This window comes from Aulostomus chinensis, chromosome 1 (assembly GCF_037954235.1).
Source record: "Aulostomus chinensis isolate RoL2024-O1b breed Wild chromosome 1, RoL_Achi_v1.0, whole genome shotgun sequence".
In the NCBI taxonomy this organism is placed as follows: domain Eukaryota; kingdom Metazoa; phylum Chordata; class Actinopteri; order Syngnathiformes; family Aulostomidae; genus Aulostomus; species Aulostomus chinensis.
Window position 1 is genome coordinate 5,558,085 of NC_141320.1, and position 23,153 is coordinate 5,581,237.

The window sequence follows — 23,153 nt, forward strand, 5'->3', positions numbered from 1 at the left end:
GACCCTTAATTTCCTTTTATTGAACTCTGACAAAACTGTGTCATGAAATAACTTCTGTTGTGATTTGGTGACTTGACTTGACTTTTAGGTTAGAATTAATTTTAAAGCAGAAAACCTTCCCTCTTCAAACCTGTCACTCAGTGTTGTAAACTGTTTCAAACAAATTCTACTGTTCAACAGTTCAAGTGTTTGTAATGAAGCTGAATGTTCTCCTCTACTTTCCTCAGTTGTGTTTCTTTCATGTCCTCCTGAGATCAAAGACAGAATTCTAGATACTGTCAAAGGCCTGATGACATCATCAGGAATTCTGACTTTGATCTGGAGACTCTTGCTTTAATCTGAATTTGATCTGACGAATGTTTTAGTTTAGGTTGCATGATACCGACCACCTCATTTCTCCTGATGGACTGGTGACCTGTCCAGGGTGAACCCTGCCTCTTGAACAATGTCACCTGGGATCGCCCCCCCCCTCCCCCCCCATGACCCTTAAAGGACAAGCATAGAAAGTGGATGGAGGGATGGACTCAACAGTGAAATCAGCTGATCTGATCCACATTCTAATGTTTCCTGTCCCTCTTTAGGAGTCAGTGAGAATAGTAGTGTATATAATAATGTATATCCAACCTTGTAGTATCTTTCCAAGGCTTTTAGTATTTCTTCTTGTTTCTACTTGTAGTTTTAGTGTCTGGATCTTTTCTTTTGATATCCTGCTGTCTGCTCTTTGCTTTTGGAGCTTCCTTCAACAACTACCAGGCCTCCTGGGTACTGTAGGAAACATGGTCAAGTTCTTCTGACTTCTCCAGGAACGTCCTGCTCACATTGGTCTGTCTTCATTTTGACTCCGCCCACTGCCACAATGACCAGCCTTTATACTCTTGGTGACTGGGGCCCTGGTTGCTGCAGGCCTCAACACCAGCCTGTGGTTGAGAGCAGGGCAGAACAGAACTGACAGTATCTCCCATGCAGGACCTGGGTCAGCGCCTGGTGCCAGCTGGGGCACCGCTTTAACCTGGACCCCTAGAAGATCTTCTCCAGGAACTGGCCTTTTTGGTTCCATCAAGGCCTGAGAGGATGGTGAGGAGTGATCCTCCACCAGGCAGCACAGTCAGCAGCAGCCATTTTGTTCCACTAGAATCAAGTATGATAGTGACAGACTGGTGAGTACTTGCTAACTGACACTTCCTGTTTTTACTGCTATTCTTCCATGAATGTGCTCATGTTGGCTGGTCCCCAACCACAGTTTCAAAGCCATGATGACATCTTTCATCAACAATCAGACTTATTTTTTCTCTATTTGGACAAAAAAGGTTTCAACTGACACGGCTGGCCAACGTCCTGGAGTTCATTCAGCCTGGAGAACCAGGTGCTGGTTCCTTCTTTTACCAGGCAGGAACGGGCAGCAGATCCAGGATCAGTAGGTGAAGATGTCTGCTTTGACTGGTAGGAGGAAAGAGAGCAGGAGAGCTGGTCAGAGACAAAGACAGATCATGAAGAAGGAGTGCTGTATTCTGCTAGCACATGCTAGTGACAGTCAGAGATCAGGAGTCTCAGCAGGGAAAGATTCATCTCTTCTTTCAGAGGACAATTGGACGTTCACTGGAAGACTGTGAATGTTTGAGGGTCAGAGGAGAAAAGAGGACAAGTGCACCTGTTGTGTGTGATGGGGCACCAACATGGAGGAAGTTGTCCAACATTTTGAGCGAAAAAGCGTGAATCTTCAAGTAAAGAATTAAAATGATTTAGTTAACAATGAGGTCTCTGTCATAAAACAAAAGGAACAACTGACTCCCTCACCATTTCCACCTTCTTCAACAGATTCACATTTCAAAACAACCAGGTTTATTTTGTTCCCTTCTTTTAGCAGAGGATGGTTTTGATCCATCCACCTCTGGGTTCTGGGCCCAGCACGCTTCCTCTGTAAATCCATATTTTGGGTTCTGGCTTGTTCTGCTTTTCATTTTGTGTTTGTATTAAAGTTCTGTTGCTGAAAAAAAGACTTTTTTGCCTTTTTTAAAAACACACACACACACACACACACACACACTACAGCCAAGCATATAGAATGATACAGTCTGAGGTGGTTTTGACTGGTAGGCACCAGTGTGCACTGTTTGGCACTGAAGTCACGTGACTGAAGTCATCCAGTCATGTGACTGAAGTCATCCAGTCATGTCAGTGATGTCACTCTGCAGGACTGTCACTGCTGTCTCATTCTAGAAAAGAATCCAGACTCCACCTGTGGCTCCATGATAACTGATGGACCTCTGGTTGGAGGCTGGACGATGATGTTTGGTCTGGGGGGGTTAAGATGGTGGGGCTGTTTCAGTTCTAGTGCTGAAGGCTTTCACCATGACAGTCAGACTCTCCTCTGTCCTTCATGGTCCCTCAAATGTGCAGTGTGGACCTCACACACTGAATTTAGCCTGAAAACTCTTCATGAACAGCAGGAGACTCAGAGTCTCTGTGGCGCTTGGCTGTTAACAGAGAGGCTGGTGGTTGGAGCCCCCCAGGGACCAGGACCAGGCTCTACTGGTGCTGAGGACTCTGTTGATCAGCTGCTGAGTTGCTACTTGATGTCAACATTGGTCTGTTTCATCCTGAGTAGTTTGATCCTAGCAGAGTCGCTGCATCGATGATCTGAATGTGGACGGACAGATTGACCCTCCACAGCAGACGCCTGTCACAGATCTCTGGATGAGACACTTTGAGGTAAAGCCAGGTTCTGCCAGTCCCACTCACATGTTTCAATCACATGTTCAGAGATGGGTTTGTTGTTCCTGAATCCATTTCTTATTTTCTGATCACCTTGTGGATTGTTCATCATTCTCCTCATCACCATACTTTAGTACGAACACCTGAGTTAGTCTGGGGTTGCAGGAATCATACAGCATCCAAATAATAGCAGGCTGAAACATTTATTTAAAAGAGTTTTACATGGTTACACACACACACACACACGCAGCCTTTCTTTGGTATAAAATGGTCTGTCACATTCTCTCACATTGCACAACAACACAACAAACAAAGACGGCAGGTCCAGTGTGGTCCTGAAAAGACCACTGGACTGCAGGGTCCCAGTATCACTGGTGACAATGGTTTTACCAGCTGGGACCTTGGACAAGAACTTCTCAGAGGAAACTCATCATGGAGGCTCAGTGAAGAAAACTAGACCTGAGCTGCCTGCTGGAACCTAGCAGGTGAAGGACAGAGCTCCACCTCTTTAGAGACACCACCACTGTGGGCTCATGTTGGCAAAAAAAGTGGGTCAGTTTTTGACACACACACACACACACACACACACACACACACACACACTTGGATATATATGCCTTTAACTGCTTCAATTACTGCAGGAACCAACCAGAACCATCCAGAACCTGAACCTCTATATCTGATTCTGGGTCTGTTTGTTTCCATAGGCTAGCACACGGCACAGGTCGGCCTGGTTTCCAAAAGTTTCTTGGAATCCTTATTATCAATAAAGTATCAAATATTTTGCATCATAAACGCATGCATGGCCTAATATTTTGCCATTTTAACGTGCTTTAAGTTGACGGTGCCCACCTGTCGTGTCAATGTTTCTATGTTTGTCTGTTCTGGTCTGAATGAAAGAGGAGGTTTTCTTGGTCATGTGACGTGGATGAGAGTTCAACTAGAACTTCCTGCTTCAACAGGATTTTAGTTTGTTGGGACTTTGTCAAAGACACCAACCAAACCTCTGAGTGGTGCAGATGTCTGCTGCCTCCTCAGAGCAGACTGGAGCTCAGCCTCACTCACCTGTGGGAGCCCCAGCAGAGCCACCGTGTGATGGAGTTTCAGTTCAGGCTACACGGTCCTGGATTGAATTGGTGTTTTGTGTGTTTTTAGGCCTCCTGGCACCATCAATGGTAGAGCAGAGTGGCTCAGAGGAAGCGTGCTGGGCCCGTAACCCAGAGGTTGATGGATCAAAACCATCCTCTGCTAGAAGAAGAAAAATAAAATGAACCTGCATCTTTAGAAATGTGTGTCTGTTAAAAAGAGGTTCATAAGGATTTTGTCTTCCTCCACAATCACCAACCATTGTGAGAGTTAACAACAGTCCACTTTCTGACTGAAGCAAAAGTAGACTTCAAAAGGTTTTTCTGATTCAACATAGCAGCTAAATTTCCATTTCCATTTCCTGAACAGGACAGGTTAAAAAAAAGGGAATGTCATGACTTCCTCTGTATGTTAGAATATGAACGACTAAAAATGTTCATGCCCAGTTTTAAGTTAGAATTAAACTGAAAATACAAAAATCTCCCCTCTTCAATCCTGTCACTCAGTGTTGTAAACTGTTTCTAACAAATTCTACTGTTCAACAGTTCAAGTGTTTCTAATGAAGCTGAATGTTCTCCTCTACTTTCCTCTATTGGGTTTCTTTCATGTCCTCCTGACATCAAAGACAGAATTCTGGGTACAAATAAAGACACTATCAAAGCCCCCTGATGACATCATCATCAATTCTGTCTTTGATCTGTGTCTGTCCAGCTTGTCCTGAGTGGATCCAACAGTTTCCCATGGGTGACACTGTCATGGTCTCTCTCCTGCTGTCTCCAACTCTCAGAGTGCTTCTACTGGTTTCTCCCCATTGTCCCTGTTGCTAGGCAGAGCACTGGTGAGGACTGAGGCCAGTGATGTCATCACCTCCAGCTGAGACCTGCCAGGTGGTCCTGCTTCATTCAACTCTGCTGCCTCTGCCACTGCCCTGACTGGTGAGGCTGACAGCAGGTTCTCTCTCATCTAAACTCTCTGGTTACAATGGAGGCTGAAATCCTTGTGATTGGTGGTTCAATCATCAGGTCTGTTGAACTCCCAGGTGCCATCACCTGCTGTCTTCCTGGTGCCAAAGTTGTGGACATTATTGAACGTCTCCAGGACTCATCGATCTCCACCCCTCCTGCAGGTTCTCCCTGTCTCTGTGTGGGTTCTCTCTGGTACTCCAGCTTCCTCCCACAGTCCAAAGACATCAAGAGGGTAGTGGTTACCTGAACACTCTAAATGACTGTGAGTGTGAATGGTTGTCTGTCTGTGTGTGTTGGTCCTGGGATGGACTGGTGACCCATCAAGGGTGAACCCAGGGCTGGACTGGCCATCTGGCCGATGCACATCTTTGGGCCGGCCCATAACTGTCATAATTTTTTTTTCAAAAGTGTATAGTTTTTAATCGACCGTAACGGTATCGGATACGCGAAACGCGGCCCATTGGTTGATTTTCTTGAAGGACATTGGGCTCGTCCAATGAAATCTCTCAGCTCTCTCTCTTTCTCTTAGTCAAGCCATGCTGTTGCAATGGAAGTGGAGGAGTCAGATCAGTCAGTTGGAGACTATTTTAGTCTCCCTTCTTCCACACAGAGGACTGATTTTTTAAAGTTTCATCCTCAACAAGATTCCATGAACCCTGTCGTCCAGAGGCTCTTCGTTAGAACGGACGGCACGACGTGGAAATGGCTGACTTATTGTGGTCAACGTCATGCTTTGTTTTGTTTTGTTTGCCCTGCTTTTAGCAAGCCCAGTGATCCAAGTGTCTTCATTAGAGGCCTGACAGACTGGAGGCATGTGCACCAAAGAGTAGAGGAGCATGAGAGAGGCATGGCACAGAGGCAGTGTGCTGAGGCCTATTTTTGAAACTGCTCCAGAGCAAGACTGGCCACCACCTTGAGGGAAGACAGCTGACAGGACACCGTGAGCAGGTTAAGAAGCAGGGCTGGACTGGGACCAAAAAATGGCCCTGGCATTTTTCATCCCTGGCAGCCCTCCATGGTTATTTACACGATATGTGTAAGCACACGCCATACCAGAGGATGTATGCGCACATTTTGAAGTTTCAAAAATTAAAATAAAGTGCAGTATTCTACATGGAAGACAGTAACCATGTTAAAAGAGTGATACTCTTTCACTACTCACAGAGACCTTCTTCTTCCACTACACGTTCCAACACCTGACGTCTCTTCTTCCCAGTCCAGCCCTGGAAAGAACACGTAGAGTTTTGGAAATTCGGCTGCTTTTCTTCTCGGGAGTGTCTCTTTTTCGGCTCCTCCTTTCTCCTTCCTCTTACTGGGCAAAATTCTTCATGGCTTCTGACTGCAAGGCGGCCGCTGAGTGGTGGCACTACAACTGGATGGGTCTGTTTCTCATTTTAACACAAAAACAAACTAACCGCTGTTTCTGCGTTTTTACCAGAAATATATATTTTGAAATGCCTGCTCACACCGGCCCATCCGGCTACATCCACCAAACTTTACACACATAATATAATATAATACTAATAATATAATACCCCTAAACACAAGCCCCAAAGCAGTAGTTGTTTTGTTTTTCTTCATAAAGGAGGTGCACAGTCATTACTACGATATCTCTGGCAACAAACATGGAAGGGGCTTTGGGGTCTTGTGTTTCAGCTCTGTAACTTCTGGATGGCTGAAAATGTCAGAATCAGTCCTCTCACTGACATCAACCATTGGTGTGACTTTTGGTGGCTTCAGCTCAAATGAAACCAGGGAAGAGGGGCCAGACTTTGAGGAGCCCCTTAGGGTTAGTGGATGCCCCGGGACCGTGCTTGGGCCCCTTAGCACCTAGATGGCTGAAATTCCCAGCACATGCTACTCTGGGGCATCACACTATGTGTGTAAAGTTTGGTGGATGTAGCCCAAGTAGAGAGGCCCGCATGAAAGAGTCACATGAGGGAAGGGGGTATGGGGTCATGGGGGGGGGGGGGGGGGGCGATCCCAGGTGACGTTGTTCAAGAGGCAGGGTTCACCCTGGGCAGGTCACCAGTCCATCAGGAGAAATGAGGTGGTCGGTATCATGCAACCTAAACTAAAACATTAGTCAGGTCAAATTCAGATTAAAGCAAGAGTCTCCAGATCAAAGTCAGAATTCCTGATGATGTCATCAGGGCTTTGACAGTAGCTAGAATTCTGTCTTTGATCTCAGGAGGACATGAAAGAAAGACAATTGAGGAAAGTAGAAGAGAGCATGACAGCATGATGGTGCAGTGGTGAGCACTGTGGCCTCACAGCAAGAAGGTTCTGGGTTTGAGTCCAGGCTCGGGTGGGGAATCTTTCTGTGTAGAGCCTGCATGTTCTCCCCATGAATGCATGGGTTCTCTCTGGTACTCCGGCTCCTTCCCACTGTCCAAAGACATGTAATTGGGGACGAGGCTGATTGGACACTCTAAATTGACCGTAGGTATGAATGTGAGTGTGAATGGTTGTTCGTCTCTGTATGCTGACCCTGTGATGGACTGGTGACCTGTCCAGGGTGAACCCCGCCTCTGGCCCGTAGATGCTGGGATAGGCTCCAGCCTCCCCTCGACCATCAATGTAGGTCTTTTGTTAATTGCATGCCACATGAAATTATTGTTGGTCAGTTTTCTAGCGACTGTCTCACAGTGGCAAGACAAGAACACTTCTACTTTTAATGTTGACAGTTTGTTCAACACTAAACTTCATCCAGTACCATGTTGTCAAACACTGGAACCTCCACAGCACCTGAACAGGGACTTGAACCCTGGACCCTCAGATTAAAAGTCTGATGCTCTACCGTCTGAGCTCCTCAGGCTCTTTCTACAGCATTGAGACAGGAACAGAAACACCTGTGAAGGTCAAACTGATGCTTTCTTGACTTGTTCAGTCCTCCATGTTGAAGTCCACCATGCTTTTGATTGGCTCTGATTCTCTGTGGCAAAATCCAACAAGAGGCTCCAAAAATGTCCTGAATGTCACAAGAATGCACAGGACAAGATGTTAGTTTCCTTCATGTCTGCAGTTCCTCCACTGGAAAGTAAAGTCAATGCTGCTCCTCTGCTGAAACCTGGGATCAGACCAGGGACCTTTAGATCTTCAGTCTAACGCTCTCCCAACTGAGCTGGTTCAGTTCTGAGTGAGGGCCCTGCTTCTCTCATTTATAATCTCTTCCACTCTCACTAGAACTTAGAGAGGATTGGAGCTTCTGAAGTCCTGAAACAAATCAAACCAGGGACTCTGAACCACACAGTGAAGGAGTTGGTCATCAAGGTTGATGGCAGCTTATTAAGTTCTAGGTTATTAGCAATTCTTAGTACATCACTGTCGCATCATTTTGAGATCATTAGCAATTCTTCCGACATCACTGTCACATTTTTTTGGGATCATCAGCAATTCTTACGACATCACTGTCGCATCATTTTTATTTCATTAGCAATTCTTACGACATCACTGTAGCATTATTTTGAGGTTATTAGCAACTCTTACTACATTACTGTCAGCATAATTTTTAGGTTACTCGCAACTTTCCCTACATTACTGTTAGCATCATTTTGAGTTCATTAATGAGTTCATTAGCAATTCTTCAACATCACTAGCATTATTTGAGGTTATTAGCAATTCTTAGTACATCACTGTCGCATCATTTTGAGATCATTTGCAATTCTTCCGACATCACTGTTGCATTATTTTGAGGTTCGTAGCAACTTTTACTACATTACTGTCGCATTATTTTGAGGTTCGTAGCAACTCTTATAACATGACTGTCAGCATCACTTTGAGGTTATTCGAAACTTTCACTACCATACTGTCAGCATCATTTTGAGTTCATCAGCAATTCTTACTACATCACTGTCGCATCATTTTGAGATCATGAGCAATTCTTCCGACATCACTTTCGCATTATTTTGAGGTTTGTAGCAACTCTAACTAAATGACTGTCAGCATCACTTGTGGTTATTATAAACTTTCACTACATTACTGTTAGCATCATTTTGAGTTCATTAGCAATTCTTCCGACATCACTGTCAGCATCATTTTTAGGTTCCTCGCAACTTTCACTACATTACTGTTAGCATCGTTTCGAGTTCATTAGCAATTCTTACTACATCACTGTCCCATCATTTCAGATCATAAGCAATTCTTACTACATCACTGTCACATCATTTTGAAGTTCGTAGTAACTCTTACTACATTACTGTTGCATTATTTTAAGGTTTGTAGCAACTCTTCGTACATGACTGTCAGCACATTTTGAGTTTATTGGCAACTTTCACTACATTACTGTTAGCATTATTTTGAGTTCATTAGCAATTCTTACTCCATCACTGTCGCATCATTTTGAGTTTTTTTGCAACTCTTACAACATGACTGTCAGCATCACTTTGAGGTTGTTCGAAACTTTCACTCCATTACTGTTAGCATCATTTTGAGTTCATTTGCAATTCTTACTACATCACTGTCCCATCATTTCATATCATAAGCAATTCTTACTACATCACTGTCACATTATTTTGAAGTTCATAGTAACACTTACTACATTAGTGTTGCATTATTTTAAGGTTCGTAGCAACTCTTCCTACATGACTGTCAGCATCACTTTGAGGTTATTCGAAACTTTCACTACATTACAGTTAGCATCATTTTGAGTTCATTACAATTCTTAATACGTCACTGTCGCATCATTTTGAGTTCATTAGCAATTCTTACGACATCACTGTCGCATCATGTTGACATCATTACCGAGTCTTCTGAAATCACTCTCGCTTTATTTTGAGGTTCATAGAAACTCTTACTACATTACTGTTGCATTATTTTTAGGTTCATAGCAACTCCTACTACATTACTGTCAGCATCACGTTGAGGTTATTCGAAACTTTCACTTCCATACTGTTAGCATCATTTTGAGTTCATTAGCAATTCTTACTACATCACTGTCGCATCATTTTGAGATCATTAGCAACTCTTCCAAAAATCACTGTCGCATTATTTTGAGGTTCGTAGCAACTCTTACTACATTACTGTTGCATTATTTTAAGGTTCGTAGCAACTCTTACTACATTACTGTCAGCATCACTTTGAGTTCATTGGCAACTTTCACTACATTACTGTTACCATCATTTTGAGTTCCTTAGCAATTCTTACGACATCACTGTCGCATCATTTTTAGATGATTAGCAATTCTTACGACATCACTGTAGCATTATTTTGAGGTTCGTTGCAACTCTTACTACATTACTGTCAGCATCATTTTTAGGTTACTCGCAACTCTGACCACATGACTTACAGCATCACTTTGAGGTTGTTCAAAACACTTACTACATTACTGTAAGCATCACTGAGTTTATTAGGAACTATCGCTACATTACTGTTAGCATCATTTTGAATTTAATAGCAATTCTTACGACATCACTGTAGCATCATTTTGAGGTTAGTTTCAACTCTTCCTCCATTACCGTCAGCATCATTTAGAGTTTATTAGCAATTCTTACGAAATGACTGTCGCATTATTTTGAGGTTCGTAGCAACTCTTCCTACATGACTGTCAGCATCACTGAGGTTATTCGAAACTTTCACTCCATTACTGTTAGCATCATTTTGAGTTCATTAGCAATTCTTACTACATCACTGTCACATCATTTTGACATCATTAGCAATTCTTCCGACATCACTGTCGCATTATTCGGAGCTTCGGAGCAACTCTTTCTACATTACTGTTGCATTATTTTGAGGTTAGTAGCAACTCTTACTACATGACTGTCAGCATCACTTTGAGGTTGTTCGAAACACGAAATGACTGTCGCATTATTTTGAGGTTCGTAGCAACTCTTCCTACATTACTGTAAGCATCACAGAGTTGATTAGCAACTATCACTACATTACTGTTAGCATCATTTTGAGTTCATTAGCAATTCTTACGACATCACTGTCATATCATTTTGGGATCATTAGCAATTCTTACGACATCACTGGAGCATCATTTTGAGGTTAGTTTCAACTCTTCCTACATTACCGTTAGCATCATTTTTAGTTTATTCGCAATTCTTACGACATCACTGTCGCATCATTTTTAGATCATTAGCAATTCTTCTGACATCACTGTCGCATTATTTGGAGGTTCGTAGCAACTCTTACTACATGACTGTCAGCATCACTTTGAGTTTATTGGCAACTTTCACTACATTACTGTTACTATCATTTTGAGTTCATGAGCAATTCTTACTACATCACTGTCGCATAATTTTGATATCATTATCAAGTCTTTGGACATCACTGTAGCATTATTTTGAGTTCATTAGCAAATCTTACTACATTACGTTTGCATTATTTTGAGGTTAGTAGCAACTCTGACTACATGACTGTCAGCATCACTTTGAGGTTATTCTAAACTTTCACTCCATTACTTTTAGCATCATTTTGAGTTCATTAGCAATTCTTACTAAATCACTGTCGCATCATTTTGAGACCATTAGCAATTCTTCTGACATCACTGTCGCATTATATTGAGGTTCGTAGCAACTCTTACTACATGACTGTCAGCATCACTTTGAGGTTATTCGAAACACTTACTACATTACTGTAAGCATCACTGACTTGATTAGCAACTATCACTACATTACTGTTAGCATCATTTTAAGTTCATTAGCAATTCTTACTAAATCACTGTCGCATAATCTTGAGTTCATTAGCAATTCTTCCGACATCACAGTCGCAATATTTTGAGGTTCGTAGCAACTTTTACTACATTACTGTCGCATTATTTTTAGGTTCGTAGCAACTCTTAGTACATGACTGTCAGCATCACTTTGAGGTTATTCGAAACGTTCACTCCATTACTGTTCGCATCATTTTGATTTCATTAGCAATTCTTACTAAATCACTGTCGCATCATTTTGAGATCATTAGCAATTCTTCTGACATCACTGTCGCATTATTTTGAGGTTCGTAGCAACTCTTACTACATTATTGTTGCATTATTTTAAGGGTCGTAGCAACTCTTCCTACATGGCTGTCAGCATCACTTTGAGGTTATTCGAAAGTTTCACTCCATTACTGTTAGCATCATCTTGAGTTCATTAGCAATTCTTCTGACATCACTGTCACATTATTTTGAGGTTCGTAGCAACTCTTACTACATTATTGTTGCATTATTTTAAGGTTCCTAGCAACTCTTACTACATAACTGTCAGCATCACTTTGAGTTTATTAGCAACTATCACTACATTACTGTTAGCATCATTTTTAGTTTATGAGCAATTCTCACGACATCACTGTAGCACTGAATTGAGTTCATTAGCAACTCTTACTAAATGACTGTCAGCATCACTTTGAGGTTGTTCGAAACTCTTACTACATTACTGTAAGCATCACTGAGTTTCTTAGCAACTATCACTACATTACTGTTAGCATCATCTTGAGTTCATTCGCAATTCTTTTGACATCACTGTCGCAATATTTTGAGGTTCGTAGCAACTTTTACTGCATTACTTTCGCATTATTTTGAGGTTTGTAGCAACACTTTCTACATGACTGTCAGCATCACTTTGAGGTTTTTCGAAAGTTTCACTCCATTACTGTTAGCATCATTTTGAGTTCATTAGCAATTCTTACTAAATCACTGTCGCATCATTTTTAGATCTTTAGCAATTCTTCTGACATCACTGTCGCATTATTTTGAGGTTCGTAGCAACTCTTAGTACATTACTGTCAGCATCACTTTGAGGTTATTCGAAACTTTCACTCCATTACTGTTAGCATCACTGAAATGATGAGCAACTATCACTACATTACTATTAGCATCATTTTAAGTTCATTAGCAATTCTTCTTACGTCACTGTCGCATTATTTTGAGGTTCGTAGCAACTCTTACTTCATTGCTGTAAGCATGACTGAGTTGATTAGCAACTATCACTACATTACTTTTAGCATCATTTTGAGTTCATTAGCAATTCTTCCGACATCACTGTCGCAATATTTTGAGGTTCGTCGCAACTTTTACTACATTACTGTCGCATTATTTTGAGGTTCGTAGCAACTCTTAGTACATGACTGTCAGCATCACTTAGAGGTTATTCGAAACACTTACTACATTACTGTTAGCATCATTTTGAGTTCATTAGCAATTATTCCGTCATCACTGTCGCAATATTTTGAGGTTCGTAGCAACTTTTACTACATTACTTTCGCATTATTTTGAGGTTCGTAGCAACTCTTACTACATGACGGTCAGCATCACTTTGAGGTTATTCGAAAGTTTCACTCCATAACTGTTAGCATCATCTTGAGTTCATTAGCAATTCTTCTGACATCACTGTCGCAATATTTTGAGGTTCGTAGCAACTTTTACTACATTACTGTCGCATTATTTTGAGGTCCGTAGCAACTCTTAGTACATGACTGTCAGCATCACTTTGAGGTTATTCAAAACGTTCACTCCATTACTGTTAGCATCATTTTGAGTTCATTAGTAATTCTTACTAAATCACTGTCGCATCATTTTGAGATCATTAGCAATTCTTCTGACATCACTGTCACATTATTTTGAGGTTCGTAGCAACTCTTACTACATTATTGTTGCATTTTTTTAAGGTTCGTAGCAACTCTTATGACATTACTGTCAGCATCACTTTGAGTTTATTAGCAACTGTCACTACATTACTGTTAGCATCAATTTGAGTTCATTAGCAATTCTTCTGACATCACTGTCGCAATATTTTGAGGTTCGTAGCAACTTTTACTACATTACTGTCGCATTATTTTGAGGTCCGTAGCAACTCTTAGTACATGACTGTCAGCATCACTTTGAGGTTATTCAAAACGTTCACTCCATTACTGTTAGCATCATTTTGAGTTCATTAGTAATTCTTACTAAATCACTGTCGCATCATTTTGAGATCATTAGCAATTCTTCTGACATCACTGTCACATTATTTTGAGGTTCGTAGCAACTCTTACTACATTATTGTTGCATTTTTTTAAGGTTCGTAGCAACTCTTATGACATTACTGTCAGCATCACTTTGAGTTTATTAGCAACTGTCACTACATTACTGTTAGCATCAATTTGAGTTCATGAGCAATTCTCACGACATCACTGTAGCAATTGAATTGAGTTCATTAGCAACTCTTACTACATGACTGTCAGCATCACTTTGAGGTTATTCGAAACACTTACTACATTACTGCAAGCATCACTGAGTTGATTAGCAATTATCACTACATTACTTTTAGCATCATCTTGAGTTCATGAGCAATTCTTCCGACATCACTGTCGCAATATTTTGAGGTTCGTAGCAACTCTTACTACATTATTGTTGCATTATTTTAAGGTTCCTAGGAACTCTTACTACATTACTGTCAGCATCACTTTGAGTTTATTAGCAACTATCACTACATTACTGTTAGCATCATTTTGAGTTGTTGAGCAATTCTCACGACATCACTGTAGCATTAAATTGAGTTCATTAGCAACTCTTACTACATCACTGTCGCATCATTTTTAGATCTTTAGCAATTCTTCTGACATCACTGTCGCATTATTTTGAGGTTCGTAACAACTCTTAGTACGTGACTGTCAGCATCACTTTGAGGTTATTCGAAACACTTCCTACATTACTGTAAGCATCACTGAGTTGATTAGCAACTATCACTACATTACTGTTAGCATCATTTTGAGTTCATTAGCAATTCTTCCGACATCACTGTCGATATATTTTGAGGTTCGTAGCAACTCTTACTACATTATTTTTGCATTATTTTAAGGTTCGTAGCAACTCTTACTACATGACTGTCAGCATCACCTTTAGGTTATTCGAAAGTTTCACTCCAATACTGTTATCATCATTTTGAGTTCATTAGCGATTCTTACTACATCACTGTCGCATTATTTTGAGGTTCGTAGCAACTCTTATTACATGACTGTCAGCATCACTTTGAGGTTTTTCGAAACACTTACTACATTACTGTAAGCACCACTGAGTTGATTAGCAACTATCACTACATTACTGTTAGGATCATTATGAGTTCATTAGCAATTCTTCCGACATCACTGTCGCAATATTTTGAGGTTCGTAGCAACTTTTACTACATTACTGTCACATTATTTTGAGGTTCGTAGCAACTCTTAGTACATGACTGTCAGCATCACTTTGAGGTTATTCGAAACTTTTACTCCATTACTGTTAGCATCATTTTAGGTTATTCGAAACACTTACTACATGACTGTCAGTATCACTTTGAGTTTATTAGCAACTTTCACTACATTACTGTTAGCATCATTTTGAGTTTATTCGAAATGCTTCCGACATCACTGTCGCAATATTTTGAGGTTCGTAGCAACACTTACTACATGACTGTCAGCATCACTTTGAGGTTATTAGCAACTATCACTACATTACTGTTCGCATCATTTTTAGTTCATGAGCAATTCTCACGACATCATTGTAGCATTGAATTGAGTTCATTAGCAACTCTTATTACATTATTGTTGCATTATTTTAAGGTTCGTAGCAACTCTTACTACATTACTGTCTGCATCATTTTGAGTTTATTAGCAACTATCACTACATTACTGTTCGCATTATTTTAGTTTATGAGCAATTCTCACGACATCACTGTAGCATTGAATTGAGTTCATTAGCAACTCTTACTAAATGAAATCAGCATCACTTTGAGGTTGTTCGAAACTCTTACTACATTACTGTAAGCATCACTGAGTTTCATAGCAACTTTCACTACATTACTGTTAGCATCATCTTGAGTTCATTAGCGATTCTTCCGACATCACTGTCGCAATATTTTGAGGTTCGTAGCAACTTTTACTACATTACTTTCACATTATTTTGAGGTTTGTTGCAACACTTACTCCATGACTGTCAGCATCACTTTGAGGTTATTCGAAAGTTTCACTCCATTACTGTTATCATCATTTTGAGTTCACTAGCAATTCTTACTACATCACTGTCGCATCATTTTGAGATCATTAGCAATTCTTCCGACATCACTGTCGCATTATTTTGAGGTTCGTAGCAACTCTTTGTACAAGACTGTCAGCATCACTTTGAGGTTATTCGAAACGTTCACTCCATTGCTGTTAGCATCATTTTGAGTTCATGAGCACTTCTTTCTAAATCACTGTCGCATCATTTTGAGATCTTTAGCAATTCTTCCGACATCACTGTCGCATTATTTTGAGGTTCGTAGCAACTTTTACTACATTACTGTCGCATTATTTTGAGGTTCGTAGCAACTCTTACTACATGACTGTCAGCATGTCTTTGAGGTTATTCGAAACTTTCACTCCATTTCTGTTAGCATCATTTTGAGTTCACTCGCAATTCTTACTACATCACTGTCGCATCATTTTGAGATCATTAGCAATTCTTCTGACATCACTGTCACATTATTTTGAGGTTCGTAGCAACTCTTGCTACATGACTGTCAGCATCACTTTGAGGTTATTCGAAACACTTACTACATTACTGTAAGCATCACTGAGTTGATTAGCAACTATCACTACATTACTGTTAGCATCATTTTGAGTTCATTCGCAGTTCTTCCGACATCACTGTCGCAATATTTTGAGGTTCGTATTAACTTTTACTACATTACTGTCGCATCATTTTGAGGTTCGTAGCAACTCTTAGTACATGATTTTCAGCATCACTTTGAGGTTATTTGAAACGTTCACTCCATTACTGTTAGCATCATTTTGAGATCATTACCAATTCTTCTGACATCACTGTCGCATCATTTTGAGATCTTTAGCAATTCTTATGACATCACTGTCGCATTATTTTGAGGTTCGTAGCAACACTTACTACATGACTGTCAGCATCACTTTGAGGTTATTCGAAAGTTTCACTCCATTACTGTTAGCATCATTTTGAGTTCATTCGCAATTCTTACTCCATCACTGTCGCATCATTTTGAGATCATTAGCAATAATTCTGACATCACTGTCACAATATTTTGAGGTTCGTAGCAAGTCTTACTACATTATTGTTGCATTATTTTAAGGTTCGTAGCAACTCTTACTACATCACTGTCAGCATCACTTTGAGTTTATTAGCAACTATCACTACATTACTGTTAGCATCATTTTGAGTTGTTGAGCAATTCTCACGACATCACTGTAGCATTAAATTGAGTTCATTAGCAACTCTTACTAAATGACTGTCAGCATCACTTTGAGGTTGTTCGAAACTCTTACTACATTACTGTCAGCATCACTGAGTTTCTTTGCAACTTTCACTACATTACTGTTAGCATCATCTTGAGATCATTAGCGATTCTTCCGACATCACTGTCGCAATATTTTGAGGTTCGAAGCAACTTTTACTACATTACTGTCGCATTATTTTGAGGTTCGTAGCAACTCTTAGTACATTACTGTCAGCATCCCTTTGAGTTTATTAGCAACTATCACTACATTACTGTTGGCATCATTTTGATGTTATAAGAAAGTTTCACTCCATTACTGTTATCATCATTTTGAGTTCATTCGCAATTCTTACTACATTACTGTCGCATTATTTTGAGGTTCCTAGCAACTTTTACTACATGACTGTCAGCATCACTTTGAGGTTATTCGAAACACTAACTACATTACTGTAAGCACCACTGAGTTGATTAGCAACTATCACTACATTACTGTTAGCATCATTTTGAGTTCATTAGCAATTCTTCCGACATCACTGTCGCAATATTTTGAGGTTCGTAGCAACTTTTACTACATTACTGTCGCATTATTTTGAGGTTCGTAGCAACTCTTAGTACATGACTGTCAGCATCACTTTGAGGTTATTCGAAACACTTCCTACATGACTGTCAGCATCACTTTGAGGTTATTCGAATCTTTTACTCCATTACTGTTAGCATCATTTTGAGTTCATTAGCAATTCTTACTACATCACTGTCGCATCATTTTTAGATCATTTGCAATTCTTCTGACATCACTGTCGCAATATTTTGAGGTTCGTAGCAACTTTTACTACATTACTGTCGCATTATTTTGAGGTTCGAAGCAACACTTACGACATGACTGTCAGCATCACTTTGAGGTTATTCGAAAGTTTCACTCCATTACTGTTAGCATCATTTTGAGTTCATTCGCAATTCTTACTACATCACTGTCGCATCATTTTTAGATCATTTGCAATTCTTCTGACATCACTGTCGCAATATTTTGAGGTTCGTAGCAACTTTTACTACATTACTGTCGCATTATTTTGAGGTTCGTAGCAACACTTACTTCATGACTGTCAGCATCACTTTGAGGTTATTCGAAAGTTTCACTCCATTACTGTTAGCATCATTTTGAGTTCATTCGCAATTCTTACTCCATCACTGTCGCATCATTTTGAGATCATTAGCAATTATTCTGACATCACTGTCACAATATTTTGAGGTTCGTAGCAAGTCTTACTACATTATTGTTGCATTATTTTAAGGTTCGTAGCAACTCTTACTACATCACTGTCAGCATCACTTTGAGTTTATTAGCAACTATCACTACATTACTGTTAGCATCATTTTGAGTTGTTGAGCAATTCTCACGACATCACTGTAGCATTAAATTGAGTTCATTAGCAACTCTTACTAAATTACTGTCAGCATCACTTTGAGGTTGTTCGAAACTCTTACTACATTACTTTAAGCATCACTGAGTTTCTTAGCAACTATCACTACATTACTGTTAGCATCATCTTGGGTTCATTAGCAATTCTTCCGACATCACTGTCGCAATATTTCGAGGTTCGTAGCAACTTTTACTACATCACTGTCGCATCATTTTGACATCATTAGCAATTCTTCCGACATCACTGTCGCATTATTTTGAGGTCTGTAGCAACTCTTACTACATTATTGTTGCATTATTTTAAGGTTCCTAGCAACTCTTACTACATTACTGTCAGCATCACTTTGAGTTTATTAGCAACTATCACTACATTACTGTTAGCATCATTTTGAGTTGTTGAGCAATTCTCACGAAATCACTTTCGCATTGAACTGAGTTCATTAGCAACTCTTACTAAATGACTGTCAGCATCACTTTGAGGTTGTTCGAAACTCTTACTACATTACTGTAAGCATCACTGAGTTTCTTTGCAACTATCACTACATTACTGTTAGTTTCATTTTGAGTTCATTAGCAATTCTTCCGACATCACTGTCGCAATATTTTGAGGTTCGTAGCAACTTTTACTACATTACTTTCGCATTATTTTGAGGTTTTTAGCAACACTTACTACATGACTGTAAGCATCACTTTGAGGTTATTCGAAAAACTTACTACATTACTGTAAGCATCACTGAGTTGATTAGCAACTTTCACTCCATTACTGTTATCATCATTTTGAGTTCATTAGGAATTCTTTCTACATCACTGTCGCATCATTTTGACATCATTAGCAATTCTTCCGACATCACTGTCACATTGTTTTGAGGTTCGTAGCAACTCTTACTACATTACTGTTGCATTATTTTAAGGTTCGTAGCAACTCTTACTACATTACTGTCAGCATCACTTTGAGTTCATTGGCAACTTTCACTACATTACTGTTACCATCATTTTGAGTTCCTTAGCAATTCTTACGACATCACTGTCGCATCATTTTTAGATGATTAGCAATTCTTACGACATCACTGTAGCATTATTTTGAGGTTCGTAGCAACTCTTACTACATTACTGTCAGCATCATTTTTAGGTTACTCGCAACTCTGACCACATGACTGTCAGCATCACTTTGAGGTTGTTCAAAACACTTACTACATTACTGTAAGCATCACTGAGTTTATTAGGAACTATCGCTACATTACTGTTAGCATCATTTTGAATTTAATAGCAATTCTTACGACATCACTGTAGCATCATTTTGAGGTTAGTTTCAACTCTTCCTCCATTACCGTCAGCATCATTTAGAGTTTATTAGCAATTCTTACGAAATGACTGTCGCATTATTTTGAGGTTCGTAGCAACTCTTCCTACATGACTGTCAGCATCACTGAGGTTATTCGAAACTTTCACTCCATTACTGTTAGCATCATTTTGAGTTCATTAGCAATTCTTACTACATCACTGTCACATCATTTTGAGATCATTAGCAATTCTTCCGACATCACTGTCGCATTATTCGGAGCTTCGGAGCAACTCTTTCTACATTACTGTTGCATTATTTTGAGGTTAGTAGCAACTCTTACTACATGACTGTCAGCATCACTTTGAGGTTGTTCGAAACACGAAATGACTGTCGCATTATTTTGAGGTTCGTAGCAACTCTTCCTACATTACTGTAAGCATCACAGAGTTGATTAGCAACTATCACTACATTACTGTTAGCATCATTTTGAGTTCATTAGCAATTCTTACGACATCACTGTCATATCATTTTGGGATCATTAGCAATTCTTACGACATCACTGGAGCATCATTTTGAGGTTAGTTTCAACTCTTCCTACATTACCGTTAGCATCATTTTTAGTTTATTCGCAATTCTTACGACATCACTGTCGCATCATTTTTAGATCATTAGCAATTCTTCTGACATCACTGTCGCATTATTTGGAGGTTCGTAGCAACTCTTACTACATGACTGTCAGCATCACTTTGAGTTTATTGGCAACTTTCACTACATTACTGTTACTATCATTTTGAGTTCATGAGCAATTCTTACTACATCACTGTCGCATAATTTTGATATCATTATCAAGTCTTTGGACATCACTGTAGCATTATTTTGAGTTCATTAGCAAATCTTACAACATTACGTTTGCATTATTTTGAGGTTAGTAGCAACTCTGACTACATGACTGTCAGCATCACTTTGAGGTTATTCTAAACTTTCACTCCATTACTTTTAGCATCATTTTGAGTTCATTAGCAATTCTTACTAAATCACTGTCGCATCATTTTGAGATCATTAGCAATTCTTCTGACATCACTGTCGCATTATATTGAGGTTCGTAGCAACTCTTACTACATGACTGTCAGCATCACTTTGAGGTTATTCGAAACACTTACTACATTACTGTAAGCATCACTGACTTGATTAGCAACTATCACTACATTACTGTTAGCATCATTTTAAGTTCATTAGCAATTCTTACTAAATCACTGTCGCATAATCTTGAGTTCATTAGCAATTCTTCCGACATCACAGTCGCAATATTTTGAGGTTCGTAGCAACTTTTACTACATTACTGTCGCATTATTTTTAGGTTCGTAGCAACTCTTAGTACATGACTGTCAGCATCACTTTGAGGTTATTCGAAACGTTCACTCCATTACTGTTCGCATCATTTTGATTTCATTAGCAATTCTTACTAAATCACTGTCGCATCATTTTGAGATCATTAGCAATTCTTCTGACATCACTGTCGCATTATTTTGAGGTTCGTAGCAACTCTTACTACATTATTGTTGCATTATTTTAAGGGTCGTAGCAACTCTTCCTACATGGCTGTCAGCATCACTTTGAGGTTATTCGAAAGTTTCACTCCATTACTGTTAGCATCATCTTGAGTTCATTAGCAATTCTTCTGACATCACTGTCACATTATTTTGAGGTTCGTAGCAACTCTTACTACATTATTGTTGCATTATTTTAAGGTTCCTAGCAACTCTTACTACATAACTGTCAGCATCACTTTGAGTTTATTAGCAACTATCACTACATTACTGTTAGCATCATTTTTAGTTTATGAGCAATTCTCACGACATCACTGTAGCACTGAATTGAGTTCATTAGCAACTCTTACTAAATGACTGTCAGCATCACTTTGAGGTTGTTCGAAACTCTTACTACATTACTGTAAGCATCACTGAGTTTCTTAGCAACTATCACTACATTACTGTTAACATCATCTTGAGTTCATTCGCAATTCTTTTGACATCACTGTCGCAATATTTTGAGGTTCGTAGCAACTTTTACTGCATTACTTTCGCATTATTTTGAGGTTTGTAGCAACACTTTCTACATGACTGTCAGCATCACTTTGAGGTTTTTCGAAAGTTTCACTCCATTACTGTTAGCATCATTTTGAGTTCATTAGCAATTCTTACTAAATCACTGTCGCATCATTTTTAGATCTTTAGCAATTCTTCTGACATCACTGTCGCATTATTTTGAGGTTCGTAGCAACTCTTAGTACATTACTGTCAGCATCACTTTGAGGTTATTCGAAACTTTCACTCCATTACTGTTAGCATCACTGAAATGATGAGCAACTATCACTACATTACTATTAGCATCATTTTAAGTTCATTAGCAATTCTTCTTACGTCACTGTCGCATTATTTTGAGGTTCGTAGCAACTCTTACTTCATTGCTGTAAGCATGACTGAGTTGATTAGCAACTATCACTACATTACTTTTAGCATCATTTTGAGTTCATTAGCAATTCTTCCGACATCACTGTCGCAATATTTTGAGGTTCGTCGCAACTTTTACTACATTACTGTCGCATTATTTTGAGGTTCGTAGCAACTCTTAGTACATGACTGTCAGCATCACTTAGAGGTTATTCGAAACACTTACTACATTACTGTTAGCATCATTTTGAGTTCATTAGCAATTATTCCGTCATCACTGTCGCAATATTTTGAGGTTCGTAGCAACTTTTACTACATTACTTTCGCATTATTTTGAGGTTCGTAGCAACTCTTACTACATGACGGTCAGCATCACTTTGAGGTTATTCGAAAGTTTCACTCCATAACTGTTAGCATCATCTTGAGTTCATTAGCAATTCTTCTGACATCACTGTCGCAATATTTTGAGGTTCGTAGCAACTTTTACTACATTACTGTCGCATTATTTTGAGGTCCGTAGCAACTCTTAGTACATGACTGTCAGCATCACTTTGAGGTTATTCAAAACGTTCACTCCATTACTGTTAGCATCATTTTGAGTTCATTAGTAATTCTTACTAAATCACTGTCGCATCATTTTGAGATCATTAGCAATTCTTCTGACATCACTGTCACATTATTTTGAGGTTCGTAGCAACTCGTACTACATTATTGTTGCATTTTTTTAAGGTTCGTAGCAACTCTTATGACATTACTGTCAGCATCACTTTGAGTTTATTAGCAACTGTCACTACATTACTGTTAGCATCAATTTGAGTTCATGAGCAATTCTCACGACATCACTGTAGCAATTGAATTGAGTTCATTAGCAACTCTTACTACATGACTGTCAGCATCACTTTGAGGTTATTCGAAACACTTACTACATTACTGCAAGCATCACTGAGTTGATTAGCAATTATCACTACATTACTTTTAGCATCATCTTGAGTTCATGAGCAATTCTTCCGACATCACTGTCGCAATATTTTGAGGTTCGTAGCAACTCTTACTACATTATTGTTGCATTATTTTAAGGTT